The sequence below is a fragment of the Podarcis cretensis genome (assembly GCF_951804945.1).
Source record: "Podarcis cretensis genome assembly, chromosome: 1".
Lineage (NCBI taxonomy): Eukaryota > Metazoa > Chordata > Lepidosauria > Squamata > Lacertidae > Podarcis > Podarcis cretensis.
In genome coordinates, this window is record NC_137170.1 from 118,683,606 (window position 1) to 118,698,689 (window position 15,084).

A 15,084-nucleotide genomic window follows, 5' to 3' on the forward strand; every position below is an offset into this window, starting at 1 on the left:
CGACCACTCTAACTAAACCAAGGCCTGGATCTCTTTAGCAGCCTGCAGTCATTAAAGCTCTTAGGAAACCTCCCAGGAGCCAATCGCCTGCTTAAGTAGATGCTGTAAAAGGTCCCTGAGATTTACAAGGAACTGCTCCATGCTAAACTAGACACCATCTGATAAACAAGCAATTTTAGCTCCAGGCTAAATGATGCTCTTTGAGGCTTTGATTTACAACGCCTGCCAATGATAGATTTGCGGTAGGAGGAGAGGTTTCGCCATGGACCCACTGCGATTACTCGTCCGTGAACCAAAGTTAGGACTTCGTCTTCAGCCAGGAGGTCAGCAAATTGCCTTTGGGGAGTGAGAAAAGTCTGATACATTTTTTTTTTTTGTGTGTGTGTGTGTGTGTGTGTGTAGATGCCAAACATATGAAAAGTAGCTGCTCAGGGACTCAGTTTTTGTTAGCTTGAATTGTGAGCTATCTCCAGTCTGAAATATATAAAAATATGTCCCAAATTGGCTTTCATTTTACTTTCATCAGATTTTAAAAAAGGCTGCCCACATTTAGTTTAGATGACTGACTTATAAAAATAGGCTGAACTGAAAAAATACTTGGAATTATCCAAGCCTGCAATCCTGTCCTGCAGTTAGTAATACTGGCCAAAGTGTGTAGGGACATTGCTCATTTTACATGTATATTGCTCTTAACAGATTCCGAGCATTGTTGTTGTTTAAAAGACAAAGCAGCTTTGGAAAGAGGTGATTTGGAGAAAAGTGCCAATGTTGTCTGTCCTGCTACATGCATTTTCATGTAACATGTAGTTTACCCTAAGAGCCAAAGCACATATACTGCTGTCATGTGTACCTTGAGGGGTGTGTTTAAGAAAAATGAAGTCATTCAGCTGTGATCTGCAACAGAAGGCCTATTGTGAATGTCTGTTTGTAGAATTTCTCAATTCATGGAGTTGCTCTGTGTGGGTTCTAGTCCTGTCTACTTTCATCTCTGACACTTCAAAGTCACTCCAATAATGCAGAGTTCAGAGAGAAGAGCCTTGATAACACTTTACTTAGGAAAACTGAACAAAAACAGTGTATAATTTGAGAGGTTTTCTTTCTTTCTTAGGTCAGGCCTTATATGTAGCAGGAAGACTTTTGACCAAATGGCAGGGGTGGTTGGATTCCTCAGAACTATGCAGCCAATCAGAACACAGCCACCTCAATGAAGATCACACATCTCTGCCTGGTTGCTAAGCAACAACCCCACCTCAATTCTCAGCTAGCTGACCTACTGATAAGAGAATTAGCTCTTAAGTCACATGCTGAATGATCTCTGCTGTTGCACTTCCAACAGCTGCCAGCCACATATCTACTAAGCAGTCATATCTACTACACAATGCCAAATTTACACTAGCATTAATGGTCACAAATGTAGTTACAGAACTCAGTTAGGCATTGCAAAAATGGATGGAACCTGGTATTCTGAGTCATTAAGCATAACCAAAATGCTAAAACAAACTCCCAATTCAATATATAGCTGCTATTATTGCACATTGCTTAGGTCTGTGGATGCCTGTGAAATGCTTGTCAAAAGCATGTTTCTCTTCACAGGTGGCAAAACCTATTGTTTTTTATACTCTTGTGAGGAAGATTTATTTAAACAGCATGAAAGCCTTATAAAATGGGTCTATTTTGCATGTGAGAATGGTTGCCCCTCCCGTCCTCTTTCTAGAGGTTTCGTAAAGTATAAGCATAAAATGCTATTGACACCTATGAAATCATTTAAGTTCACCTACTTCTTGTTTGTGGTGCTAGCCTGCAGCATTGTTCATTAATAATGATGATGATGATGATAAATAATTTTATTATTTATACCCCACCCATCTGCCTGGATTTCCCCAGCCACTCTGGGGGCTTACAGAATATATAAAACATAATAAAATATCAAACATAAAAATCTTCCTGATACAGGGCTGCCTTCAGATGTCTTCTAAAAGTTGTATAATTCTTTATCTTCTGGACATCTGAAGAGAGAGTCTTCCACAGGGCAGGTGCCACTACCGAGAAGGCCCTCTGCCTGGTTCCCTGCAACCTCACTTCTTGCAGTGAGGGAACCGCCAGAAGGCCCTTGGCACTGGACCTCAGTGTCCTGGTATACAGGACCGAGGCTGTTTAGGGCTTTAAAGGTCAGCACCAACACTTTGAACTGTGCTCGGAAATGTACTGGAAGCCAATGAAGATCCTTTAGGACCATTGTTATATGGTCCTGACAGCCACTCCCAGTCACCAGTCTAGTTGCCATACTCTGGATTAGTTGTAATTTCCGAGTCACCTTCAAAGGTAGCCCCACAATGAGTGCATTGCAGTAGTCCAAGTGGGAGATAACCAGATCATGCACCACTCTGGTGAGACAGTCTGCGGGCAAGTAGGGTCTCAGCCTGCATTCCAGATGGAGCTGGTAAACAGCTGCCCTGAACACAGAATTGACCTGTGCCTCTGTGGACAGCTGTGAGTCCAATATGACTCCCTGGCTGCGCAACTGGTCCTTCACAGTTACCCCATTTAGCCCCACACACCTGACCCCTATCCACCCAAAAAAGCCCCCTGTCTTGTCAGGATTCAACTTCAATCTGTTAGCTGCCATCCATCCGCCAACTGCCTCCAGACACTTATACAGTGCCTTTATTGCATTCACAGGTTCTGAAATACCAGACTTGTTGATATTTGAAAATGGAGATGGACAGCCTAGAGGCTCCCCCCCCCCACCATTTGATGGAACAAAGAGGAGGGTTATAATGGGGGTTTAGAAAGCCACCTGGGATAACTGAATAAAGTGTATACAGAGCCCTGTCGGTTCTCCTCTTTCCCAGAAATCCCAGCCTACCTGGTTCTATAAAAGGGGGTTGTGTAGGGTGGCAGCCAGTGGACTCCTTGATACTTACTTTTGGTAGACAGGCTTCCAGCACTCCCTCTGCCAGAACATACGAAACAAGAGCTTATTGTGCTAAATTCTCTTTTTATTAACATCAAGTCTTTTCTGACTTAATCAGTGCTCCAGACTGCAATCCTAACCTTGTTTGCTTGGGAGTAGACCCTGTTGAACCTCGCAGGGTTTGCTTCTGAGTCAGCTGTCTGGCAGAAGAGCTGCATGGCAGGAGCTGCTTTGTCCTCCTGGCCTGAATGTTTTCAGCAGCTGGAGTCCTGGCTCTGATCTGGAGAGAGAGAGAGAGAGAGAGAGAGAGAGAGAGAGAGAGAGAGATAGATATTGAGGAGAAGGACTGCTCTTTATCAAAGGCAAGGCAGCCAGAACTGCCACGGACAGCGGCTGTAACTGTCTTAACAACTGCAAGTTTAAGAACTTGTGTTTGAGCTTGGTTTCCCCTCCTCCCTCCCATTTATTTTTCCTTGTGTGTCATGTCTTAAAGGTAGGGCTGGTCTTAGAACTGATTTTTGTAAACTGCTCCAAGAGCTCTGTTTGGTTTAAGGGTGAAATGCTGTAAGCAAATAAATAAACATGAGCCTGTATACAGTTGGGTTGTTAATTTCTAATATGAAAGGTACCCGAAAGTCATAATTTCTGACCTCTCTTGCTTGGTCTCTAATATGTGAGTGACCTTTGGGTCTGGTCTGGAGGCAAAACTCTGCAGCTAAACGGTTAAGGGCACAAAGTATCACCATCACAAAAACTTATACTGGCTGCTGAAACAGTACTGGACCAACTTCAAGGCTCCTGTATTGATTTCAAAATTGCTTAACAACTTTGGTCCAATATACCTCAGGGATCACCAACTCTGTTCAGTGGAATGTCTGATCTGGACCATGCATAGAAATAAATGAGCTTTCTACCCCAAGAATGAGTTTCAAAGCTTTACTGCAGAACAATCTTAAAGCTAGTTATAAAGGAAAGTTACAAAATAACACATTGCACTCAAGTAGCAGGCAATGCAGTCCAGTCCTTTAAGGCCTTTTAAAATAGTCCAATAACTTCTCTTTTCATTATGCTGGAAGCTCCTTCTTGCAAAACACTGAGCTGCTGATTTCTCTGATGGCTTTTCACAACACAGAGATGCTGAGTTCCTCTGATTTCAACTTCCTGTCTCCTGTTTCCAACTATGAGTCATCAGGTAGCCAAAATCCTCTGAAATGGAGAACCACCAGCTTTCCGCTTTCACCTAGAGTGCAACCTCCCACTTGTTGCAAACTTCCCTGCTTTGCAAATGCAAACCTTTATGTAAGTTTTAACTTCAGAGCATAGAAACATTGCATTTTATACACATTAAACGTATAACTTTAACACACCTGATCCCTTATATCCCTGTGCAATCACTGCAGTCTTCATCTGAGTCACTGTTAGTTGTCCCCCATGATGCAGCTATACAGCAGCTGTGCATTCATTTATTACTGTGAGCCAAATTTTTGGGAACTCCTTCCCAGCTGAGGTCAGACAGTCTTTCTCCTACTGAACTCCCAGCACTTACTGAAGACTATATTATTATTATTACTAAAGTCACTTTTAAATTGATTTTTCATTTTATATTTTAAACTCATTTTTTTTGGTCTTGCATTGGGTCTCCTGCACACAACTTAGAGATGACTTAATTTTAATTAAGCAGTGTATAAATTGTTGCAAACAGTTACTGATGAGGAAAACTCACTCTGCACATGCTCCATGTCACTATTATTCCTTTCAATGAATATTACATGGCTGAGTACGAGAAATGCTGATCCCCGATTGTTTTGTCTTTATGTTTTAAAATATGCTTTAAAGGGGGAAATATCAAAGGGTTGTAAGGAAAGATCATTAAGCACTACAGTGGTACCTCGGGTTAAGTACTTAATACGTTCCGGAGGTCCGTTCTTAACCTGAAACTGTTCTTAACCTGAAGCACCACTTTAGCTAATGGGGCCTCCTGCTGCTGCCGCGCCGCCGGAGCACGATTTCTGTTCTCATCCTGAAGCAAAGTTCTTAACCTGAAGCACTATTTCTGGGTAAGCAGAGTCTGTAACCTAAAGCGTCTCTAACCTGAAGCGTATGTAACCCGAGGTATCACTGTACATTCAACTCCTTTAAAAACCAGTAAAAAAAAACAGCCAACAAACAAAAAGAAACCAGGCAACTTATATTGATTTTCAGAATTAATAATTACCAAAATGCATGACGTGTGTGTGTGTGTGTGTGTTTAGTAATGGTCTGAAATAAGAGTGACATTTCTGGCTGATGCCAATGCAGTTTAAGGAGAGCCAATCGCCCAAGCAGGGCTGTCCTAGTTGGCAGCATAGATCAAATCATGTAAGAGGTGCTAATGATCTTGCATGCACTGTTTCATCTTGTAGAGCTCTCCAGAACATGCTCACTGCTGTGAATAACAGAAGCCAGGACTATGGAACGGCAATTAACATTTGGAAGATAAATGGCGTGGCGCTGCGTAAGGGAAGCTGCTTGTAAAAACGGGCACCAGCAGATATCAATGGGGTGGTGATGGAACAAATGGTTAGTTCCTGGCACATGGATAAGCATTATCAAATGGAATTTGCTAACCAGAAGGGCAATAAAACCACTGAAGGATTTCTGCCGGTGTCTGTTTAAACTTGGTATTAAGTAGGACGCAGATAATGAACAGCTCAAGACGTGTGATGGCCCTTGGCCAGCCTTTCCAAATCTGGTGCTCCCCCTTCCATGATATTTTGGACTACAAAACCCAAGTGTTTCAGCCAGTTCTTTCCCTTTTCTCTTTCTCTTCCTCCCTTGGTTGTCTCCTTCTTTTGGTTTTCCTTCTCTTTTTCCTTTGGCATCCTCCACTTGGGGCCTTTATTAAGGACCAGGGATTGTTTATTCATGGGGGGGGGGCGGGCTAGATGGCAGATGGAGGACCCTGGATGGGAGACAGGGAAATGCTGGTGCCCCAGAGTGAGAGGCTGGGAGAAAAAAAGGAAAAATCCCAGGTGAAGGTAAAAAGGTAAAGGTAAAGGACCCCTGGATGGCTAAGTCCAGTCAAAGGCGACTATGGTCATCTTGCTTTCAGGCTGAGGGAACCAGCATTTGTCCACAGACAACTTTCCAGGTCATGTGGCCAGCAAGACTAAACAGCTTCTGGTGCAACGGAACACCATGATGGAAACCAGAGCGCATGGAAATGCCGTTTACCTTCCCGCCGCAGCAGTGGTACCTATTTATCTACTTGCACTTTTCAGCGTGCTTTCGAACTGCTAGGTTGGCAGGAGCTGGGAGAGAACAACGGGAGCTCACCCCATCGTGGGGATTTGAACTGCCGACCTTCCGATTGGCAAGCCCAGGAGGCTCGGTGGTTTAGACCACAGTGCCACCTGCTGGGATGGGCTACTACCTTCTGTGGGTGCTAAGGATTAAAAACTAGCTAAAAGAGAGGACTCCCTATTCTACTTACTATCATTGTACTTTTCTATTTTTTTATTTACATTAATTTTCTATGACTTACTGTATTTAAAAAAGACATCAAAATATTAGGGAGGGCAAGGAACACAAGCTTGGGGAAGGCTGGCCAGTGACCTTTGCACTGGAGGAGATAGCCCATGAAAAGGGAATTCATTCCCTTACGGGGATCAAACCTGCAACCTTGGCATTATCAGTGCCATGCTTTCAACAGAAGGCAGATGTGATGCTAAAAGGGAGGTTGATAACATGCAGACCCAGATATACAGGTGCTTCAGTCAGTTAGCTTAAGCCAGTGACTCTCTAACTTTTTTCCTGTGGGCCACACTTTTAGGAAAAAAATTGCTCAAATTTTGTATTGATAAGAAATACCTTGGAAAACATAAACAATTTCTAGCAGTGCTTTATTTACAACACAGAATGCAACTGCTTTATAATATGATCACAGGACATGCAGAAAGTATAAAACAACGCAGCTACATAAGAACATGGATCGTTCCCAAATAATAATTTAGAAACGAGCCACTTACACTTGCAAACTTTTGCCAGGTAATCTCATTTATATTAGGTCTAATTTGAGACAAACTCACTCACATCTCATCAACACAAGGAAGTCTTTCTTTTTTTCTGATCTTTTATATTTAAGCTGCAGCAGTTCTGCATTTCCGAGTTATTGCTTATCCCATTTACTTCCAAAGGAATGCTGTTCTGATCCTGCTTCTCCTTGTGGTCAGTGACTCTTGCCAGATCTTTCTTGTCCTTCATTCAGTCCTGTTGTGGAATCCCTGATTATTACTTAGCATCGATGCAATAATGAAACCCCATGTATATGATCTTACCTCCACTCTAAATTCTCCCAAATTTTGAACGCTGTCCTTGTGTCGCCTACAGACCGCATGATAAAATGAATTGGTAAATTTCCATTCCAATTGCAAAAAGATAGAATCTATACTAGCTTACACACACAAAAAGTGGAAATATGCAAAGTAAACAGATTGCTTTTGACAGTAACAGTCCTGAAATTGTCTAAAATATCACCAGATTGCTGTATACAGGTACTGTATTAACTTTGAAAACATGAAATTCCGAATGGCTCATTCAGACTTTAAATTCATTATCTTCCACATTCAGCTGGAAGATCTTAAAAGGCACCCACAAATGATATACCTTTGGGTTGATTCATGCATTTCCAGAGCAGCATAACCGCTGTCTTTGAAAGCGGAGACCTTCCAGCTCTGCCAAAAAAGCTTAGGAAGTCAAAATGATTTTCTACCTTGGCCCCCAAGCTAGTGGGGTGTCTGAGGGATCTGCAGAATGAATGGTGCTGTGGGATGCTGGCAGTGGAGGAAGACTGTGGAGGAAGGAGTCTTCAACCAGACATGGAGAGCACCTTCAGACTTTCATGCTCTCAAGAGCCAGTGTGGTGTAGTGGTTAAGAGCGGTAGCCTCGTAATCTGTTGAACCGGGTTCGCGTCTCCGCTCCTCCACATGCAGCTGCTGGGTGACCTTGGGCCAGCCACTCTTCTCTGAAGTCTCTCAGCCCCACTCACCTCACAGAGTGTTTGTTGTGGGGGAGGAAGGGAAAGGAGAATGTTGGCCGCTTTGAGACTCCTTCGGGTAGTGATAAAGCGGGATATCAAATCCAAACTCCTCCTCTTCTTCTTCTACACTGTTAGGCCTTTGCTCTTCAGCCTAGTGCTAGTTTCCATGAGGACATCTGGGACCAAGGAGAAAAGGGATCCCGCTCACTCCTTGCTTTGATGCTCTCAGGCTGAGCTGGAGAAGAAGAGCTGTTGTCTTTTCTATATCACAATTCCAGGCAAAAAGGTTGTTTCTGGCATCATATTTACATTTTAATCTGTGGTATTGATTGTAAATTATCAAAGGCTTATACACTGCTCTTAGTCAGACAGCTCCATTTGGAACCTATATTTCCCCTCCCCCACCCCTTAGACATCATTTTTCTTTTTGAAGCATTCTTAATATGTATACAAGAAGAGATCCTGACTATGATTAACTGAACAACTTCTCCTGTAATGTTCCATAAAGGTGGGGTGAGTTGCCCTGACTTTGATCGACATGAGTAATGAAACAATACCATTGTGCCTTAAAAAGTCATCTATACAGTTGGGGCTCCTGGAAGCCCCGATCTGTTTGGTTAATTTCTTTACCAAAGCAATTGGCCATACTCATTTATACCATTCCTGAACTGTATGTTATATAAATATATTTTGCAGATTTCCAGTTCCTGGCTAACACTTGTCAGGAATGCTAACAGTTCTTTTAAGTGCATAATCTGTTTATTGAAAAATGACATCACTGCCAACTCTGGCTTCGTATGTAATGTCTGACCTATATGCTTTCTGAATAGCTGAGCCCAACCTTCTCATTTATGACCAAAATCAACCTGACTTTAAGGAGATCAAAGTTAGTTAGTTAATTAGTTAGTTAGTTAGTTAGTTAGTTAGTTAATTTGTACCCCGCTCTTCAGCCAAAAAGGCTCCCAGAGCAGCTTACACAAAATCAAAACAAGACACTTCCTACCTGCACACTTATATTTTAATAAATAAACTTCGGCTCCATCATTTTTTTTCCCTGACAAAAGGGCAAATTTTAAGAATACAAGGCTAGTTTGCCTTGCTATACAAGAGGCAACTGTAATAAAATTGAGTAGTCTTTTGCATTTGAATATTGATTTACATCAGTTAATCTAAATAGGATAAAATACTAGAAACTTCGTTGCATAATTTTAAATATATATTTAGCGTACAGTGGTACCTCGGGTTAAGTACTTAATTCGTTCTTAACCTGAAACTGTTCTTAACCTGAAGCACCACTTTAGCTAATGGGGCCTCCCACTGCTGCCGCACCGCTGGAGCATGATTTCTGTTCTCATCCTGAAGCAAAGTTCTGAACCCAAAGTAATATTTCTGGGTTAGCAGAGTCTGTAACCTGAAGCGTATGTAACCTGAAGCGTATGTAACCCGAGGTACCACTGTATATGCAACATTATTAAGAAACCCAGTCACAAAACAACCCAAGATAGCAGCTGTCAATTATGCCGAGAAACTTTCATATACATGTTTGTACAGGTACATACTGCCACATTCTACAAGCTCGTGTGAGAGACCGTGTTGCGGTGAGAGTTTCAGTCTTAGACTGGAGAGCTCCAGGTTCAAATCTCCACTTAGCCACAAAACTAACTGGTGACTCTCGTCCTTGCCTACCTCAAAGGCTTGTTGGAAGAATGAATTGGGGAGAAGGAAGCAAGCTTTTCACACTGAGATCCTTGGAGGAAGAGGGGGGAATAAAATGTTACAAAGAGCTCAGGGTGACTCAGATGCTTTAGGATGGCAAAACCATCCTGAGGACTTGGCAGTATAGAAATGTAGGAAATAGGTTACATTTCAGAGCTACATAGGATAAATTTCAGAGCTACTGACTAGACTTCTGGGGCTGTGCATTCTGTTGGCGGCAAAGCATGACATTTGAGAATGCATGGGCCATATTCAACTAAATTCTTGCACTTGTGAAAAGGATCAGCACTAGAGCAATGGGATTCCCCTTCTCTCCGCACCCTGTGTTGTCCCCAAATCTGTACCAGAGGGTTGGGGAAAACCCCATAACAGGGGTAATGCTGGGGAAGGAGATCAGGAGAACATTCAAATGTTCCTTGTGCTGACAGAACATTCACCATGGTGAACAGAGAAGCAGAAGGAGATGGAATTCCATCACTTAATTGTAAGCAGAATTGCTGCAAGAGGCCTGTGGTCAAATCTTGGATTTTGCCAAATCTTGTGCCCTTACTTTGGGCTGCATCAGAACTTTTTCTCGCCTCGTGCATGATGTCCAGGGCCGTGCCAAAGCCTTTCACTGTTCTGTCTTCACTGAGAAGAACAGCAGTGCTTTGTGGTGGTTGGGTTTTTTTTTTTTAAGATATTAGGGCACATGATTTCTTCTGGGAGCAGCTGCAGCAACAGCAGGAGCTTGGAATTTCTCCTTACTCCTTCAGCTCTGTTCTTGCTTGCTGAGCTAAGGAGGGAAAGTGAGGTGATAATTGCCTTGTAATGCAGCATTTAGCATTTGTCTGGTAGGTGATAAATGCAGCATTCTGAGAAGATTAGCACAGTGGAACATATATGCCTACTGGAGGAAGGCTTTGCAATAAACATGAAGCAGTTGGGGACTTCCACTTGACTGCTGTGTGGCGACTGTTAACCCTGTTTATGCATTGCTGGGGAGGGTTGCTTCAATTTCCTGGGGAAATCCAATCAAATCGCTAAGAGGTGCATAACAAGTTCCTAACTAGAGACTGAAATGTGAATGAGGATCCCATTTTTGTTAGCAACTGTCTGTTGTGAAACAGCAATACAGTCATACCTTGGGATGAAGTAGATTTGGGATGAATATTTTCGGGTTGTGCTCCATGGTGACCCGGAAGTAACGGAGCGCATTACTTCCGGGTTTCACTGCTCTCACATGCACAGATGCTCAAAATGACGTCACACACATGTGCAGAAGTGGCGAATCGCGACCTGCACATGCGCATGCGCAGACGCACAGAGCGGGTTGCATTCGTTTCAGGATGTGAACGGGGCTCTGGAATGGATCCTGTTCACATCCAGAGGTACCACTGTATCTGTTTTGAAAAACCTGGTAAACTCAAGATGAATGTTTTATTTTGCAATAATGATGATGATGATGATGATGATGATGATGATGATGTGCAAGGCAAGGTACATTAGATGCTGTAGCCTGACTGTTGCCAGACCATGATGCAGTGGTCCAAAAAAAAAAGATATGGAAGTAGACATTGTCTATGCCATTCTCTGTCCAGACAAAGATGGCAACTACACTCTCTCTTTGAAAATGGTTTGCAGAAAGAGGAAAGTTTGTGAGCCATGAAAAATCCTCCAACATCCCACTGATCAAAATTGGGATGGTGGTTTTTTGGTCCAGATGTTTTGTGCAAGAGCAAAAAAAGGAGTCTTTTGGTCCAGTGCTCTGGCGTGAGCTAGCTGATTCATGCCAGAGCACTGAACCCAAAAACGGGACATTCCGGGATTCAATCAGAAGTCAGGATGGTGTCTGGAACTCAGGGATGTCCTGCTTAAATCAGTGTGGTTGAGTGGTATGCCATGGTATTAAAAAGAGAGAAAAGAATGCCCCCCAATTGCTTCCCGTGTATGAAGACTGTTCAGAATAATGTAGTAGGAGAAACTGAATTTATATACTATTATGATCACTCATTAGAACTGGATATGGAACAACAGATTGGTTCAAAATTATGAAAGGAGTACGACAAGGCTGTATATTGTCTCCCTGCTTATTTAACTTATATGCAGAATTCATCATGCGAAAGGCTGGGCTGGATTAATCCCTAGCCGGAATTAAGATTGCCGGAAGAAATATCAACAACCTTAGATATGCAGATGACACAACATTGATGGCAGAAAGTGAGGAGGAATTAAAGAACCTTTTAATGAGGGTGAAAGAGGAGAGCGCAAAATATGTTTTGAAGGTCAACATCAAAAAAATGAAGATCATGGCCACTGGTCCCATCACCTCCTGGCAAATAGAAGGGGAAGAAATGGAGGCAGTGAGAGATTTTACTTTCTTGGGCTCCATGATCACTGCAGATGGTGACAGCAGCCATGAAATTAAAAGACGCCTGCTTCTTGGGAGAAAAGCAATGAGAAACCTAGACAGCATCTTAAAAAGCAGAGACATCACCTTGCCAACAAAGGTCCGTATAGTAAAAGCTATGGTTTTCCCAGTAGTGATGTATGCAAGTGGGAGCTGGACCATAAAGAAGGCTGATCGCCGAAGAATTGATGCTTTTGAATTATGGTGCTGGAGGAGACTCTTAAGAGTCCCATGGTCTGCAAGAAGATCAAACCTATCCATTCTGAAGGAAATCAGCCCTGAGTGCTCACTGGAAGGACAGATCCTGAAGCTGAGACTCCAATACTTTGGCCACCTCATGAGAAGAGAAGACTCCCTGGAAAAGACCCTGATGTTGGGAAAGATGGAGGGCACAAGGAGAAGGGGACGACAGAGGACGAGATGGTTGGATAGTGTTCTCGAAGCTGCCAGCATGAGTTTGACCAAACTGTGGGAGGTAGTGGAAGGCAGGAGTGCCTGGCGTGCTCTGGTCCATGGGGTCACAAAGAGTTGGACACGACTAAACAACAACATGATGATCATTGTCATCATCAGTAATTGGTATATATTTTGTGCTCATCCAGGGTTCAAAGCATTTTGTTAATCCTTGAAATGGCCGCATGAAACTGAACAGTAGTATTACGCTCATGTTGTTGAGTTAGGGGCCAAGGCTGAAAGATTTTAGGTAGAAGACTATAGAGGGGGGTTTCTAAAATCTGAGCTAGGGACCTGCTGGCTCATGGGTCACACTCTTAACCATTAATTGTCAGGACTCATGGGTCTGTATAGAATCATCTGTTTTCCTCCAGGCTATGTGGGAAGTTCAGCAGAAAATTAACCTCAGAGGACAAGGCTATAAGCAGCCAGCTTTCACCTACACCAGCAACTCCCCCTCCGACCATTTGAAAATGGCTGAGAGTCTTGGTGGACCACTTAATATTCTTTTATACCAGTTGTAGCAATTATAGTGCACCGTTCTTGATACTGTAGGATTTTAATTGTGTTTTTATTGCTCCTTTCATTTCTTATACATTGTGTTTTATTGTATTACGGTTTGAATTCCATAGAATCAATATGAATAAAAATCAATATGAACATTTAATATAATGGATCTACCATCTCTAGTCTTTAACCACAAATTCACAGACATCTTTCCCCTCACCTTCCTTTTCTCCCCATTTTGGTCACGTCTGTTTGATTGTGAGCCTGCGGGGAGGAACCTTCTGGAATGTATTTTGTTTTAATCGTTGGGTGCTTTATAAATAATAACTAAAACAGACAAGAATCTGAAGAGCTTCTTTAGGTGTGCTGAAGGGTTAGAAGCATTCCCAGCAGACCTTTACGTTTTTCTGCCTTCAAATGGCAGGCCACAAACTCTCCTCTGTTTCTGAAGCAGTTTTCCATGAAGGATTCCTGGAGCCACTGTTTGAGAAGAATGAGTCCATATCTCTCATGGGCATGCAGAACCAGCTGGGCAGTTCTCTGGATCTAGGCCCCAAAAGATTTTCAGACTTTTATCAATGAACGCTAAATAAAATAATTTGAAAAAGAAAATCTGAGGGTTGGGTGGAGCGGTTGTTGGTGGTGTTTTTGAATTTAGATTTGGTATTGATTTCTGGATGCCAATGCCAATGTGAATTTATTCACAGAGGAACAAGTTTGTGACAATTTCATTAGGAGAAGACATACGTCAAAGATTCTCTGAGGTTTCCACAACGCAGAGCCTTTCACTGGTGGGCCAGAACTATTTATTTGGTTATTTGATATTTCAAAAATAGGTCAGCAAATAGTCAGAAGTTAAGGAATTTTAAAAAAAACCCAAGGTCCATAAATCAAAAGTTTGACTTAATTTTTTTTTTTTTGTATTAGAAAACCGAGGATGCTTCTGAACAATACTTTTAAAAAATGCATCATCTTGTTGGTCTGACAATTTTTTAGCTTGATTTATTCCAGGGTTTTGATTGTTCTGTCAGTAATCGGTTCATCTGGAAGGAAGAAGGTGCCTTTGAAGAAAAAGTATGTGAACTGTATGTTCCCTTTTGGGCCTTTTAGCATAAAAAAGAGTTAACACCCGACTTGTTCCTTTAGAACAATAAGCTATTATTCACACAACGACAACACCTGAGTTGAAGATGGGATATGAAACCTGTAACTATTTTACATCAAATAAGGTATATGTGCTTGTTTTGAGCTGGAACACAAATCAGAAGGTGATTTTTCTCCTATCCCAATTTCCTATGGCCAAATTGTATCATGCAGGTGAATATGTATGGCAAAGTCACACTCAGCCACAGGATAGTTCCAGATTTCAGCCCTTATTTGGGTGTTACAAGTGCTGGCTCCACTCTAACATCCCTGCATGCTCTGACTTAGTGGGAAAGTCTGAAGGCCTAAACCATGGGTAGGCAAACTAAGGCCCAGGGTGTCGGATCCGGCACAATCGCCTTCTAAATCCAGTCCTCGGATGGTCCGGGAATTAGCGTGTTTTTACATGAGTAGAATGTGTCCTCTTATTTAAAATACATCTCTGGGTTATTTGTGGGGCCTGCCTGGTGTTTTTACATGAGTAGAATGTGTGCTTTTATTTAAAACAAATCTCTGGATTATTTGTGGGGCATAGGAATTGGTTCATATTTTTTCCCCAAACTATAGTCCGGCCCCCCGCAAGGTCTGAGGGACAGTGGACCAGCCCCCTGCTGAAAAAGTTTGCTGACCCCTGGCCTAAACACATTTGAATTTAGAAGACTTCCTATGAAGAAGAACCAGGGCTTTTTTTCCAGCTGGAACTCAGTTCCAGCACCTCTTAGGTGGTATCTGGGCCTGGGTACAGGAGGAATGGTGGAGACTGCCTCCCCAGCCTGACCCTTCCAGAGAAGAAGGAGACAGTTCAGAATTACAACAGGGTTTGAGGGGCATCACAGCTCAGAGGCAGATGAGGGGGAAAGCTGGGACATTATGGGAGAGGAGGAGGAAGAAGAAGAAGCACCTGGGGGGGGGGGGACAACTAATAGATACAGTGTCTTTAGAAA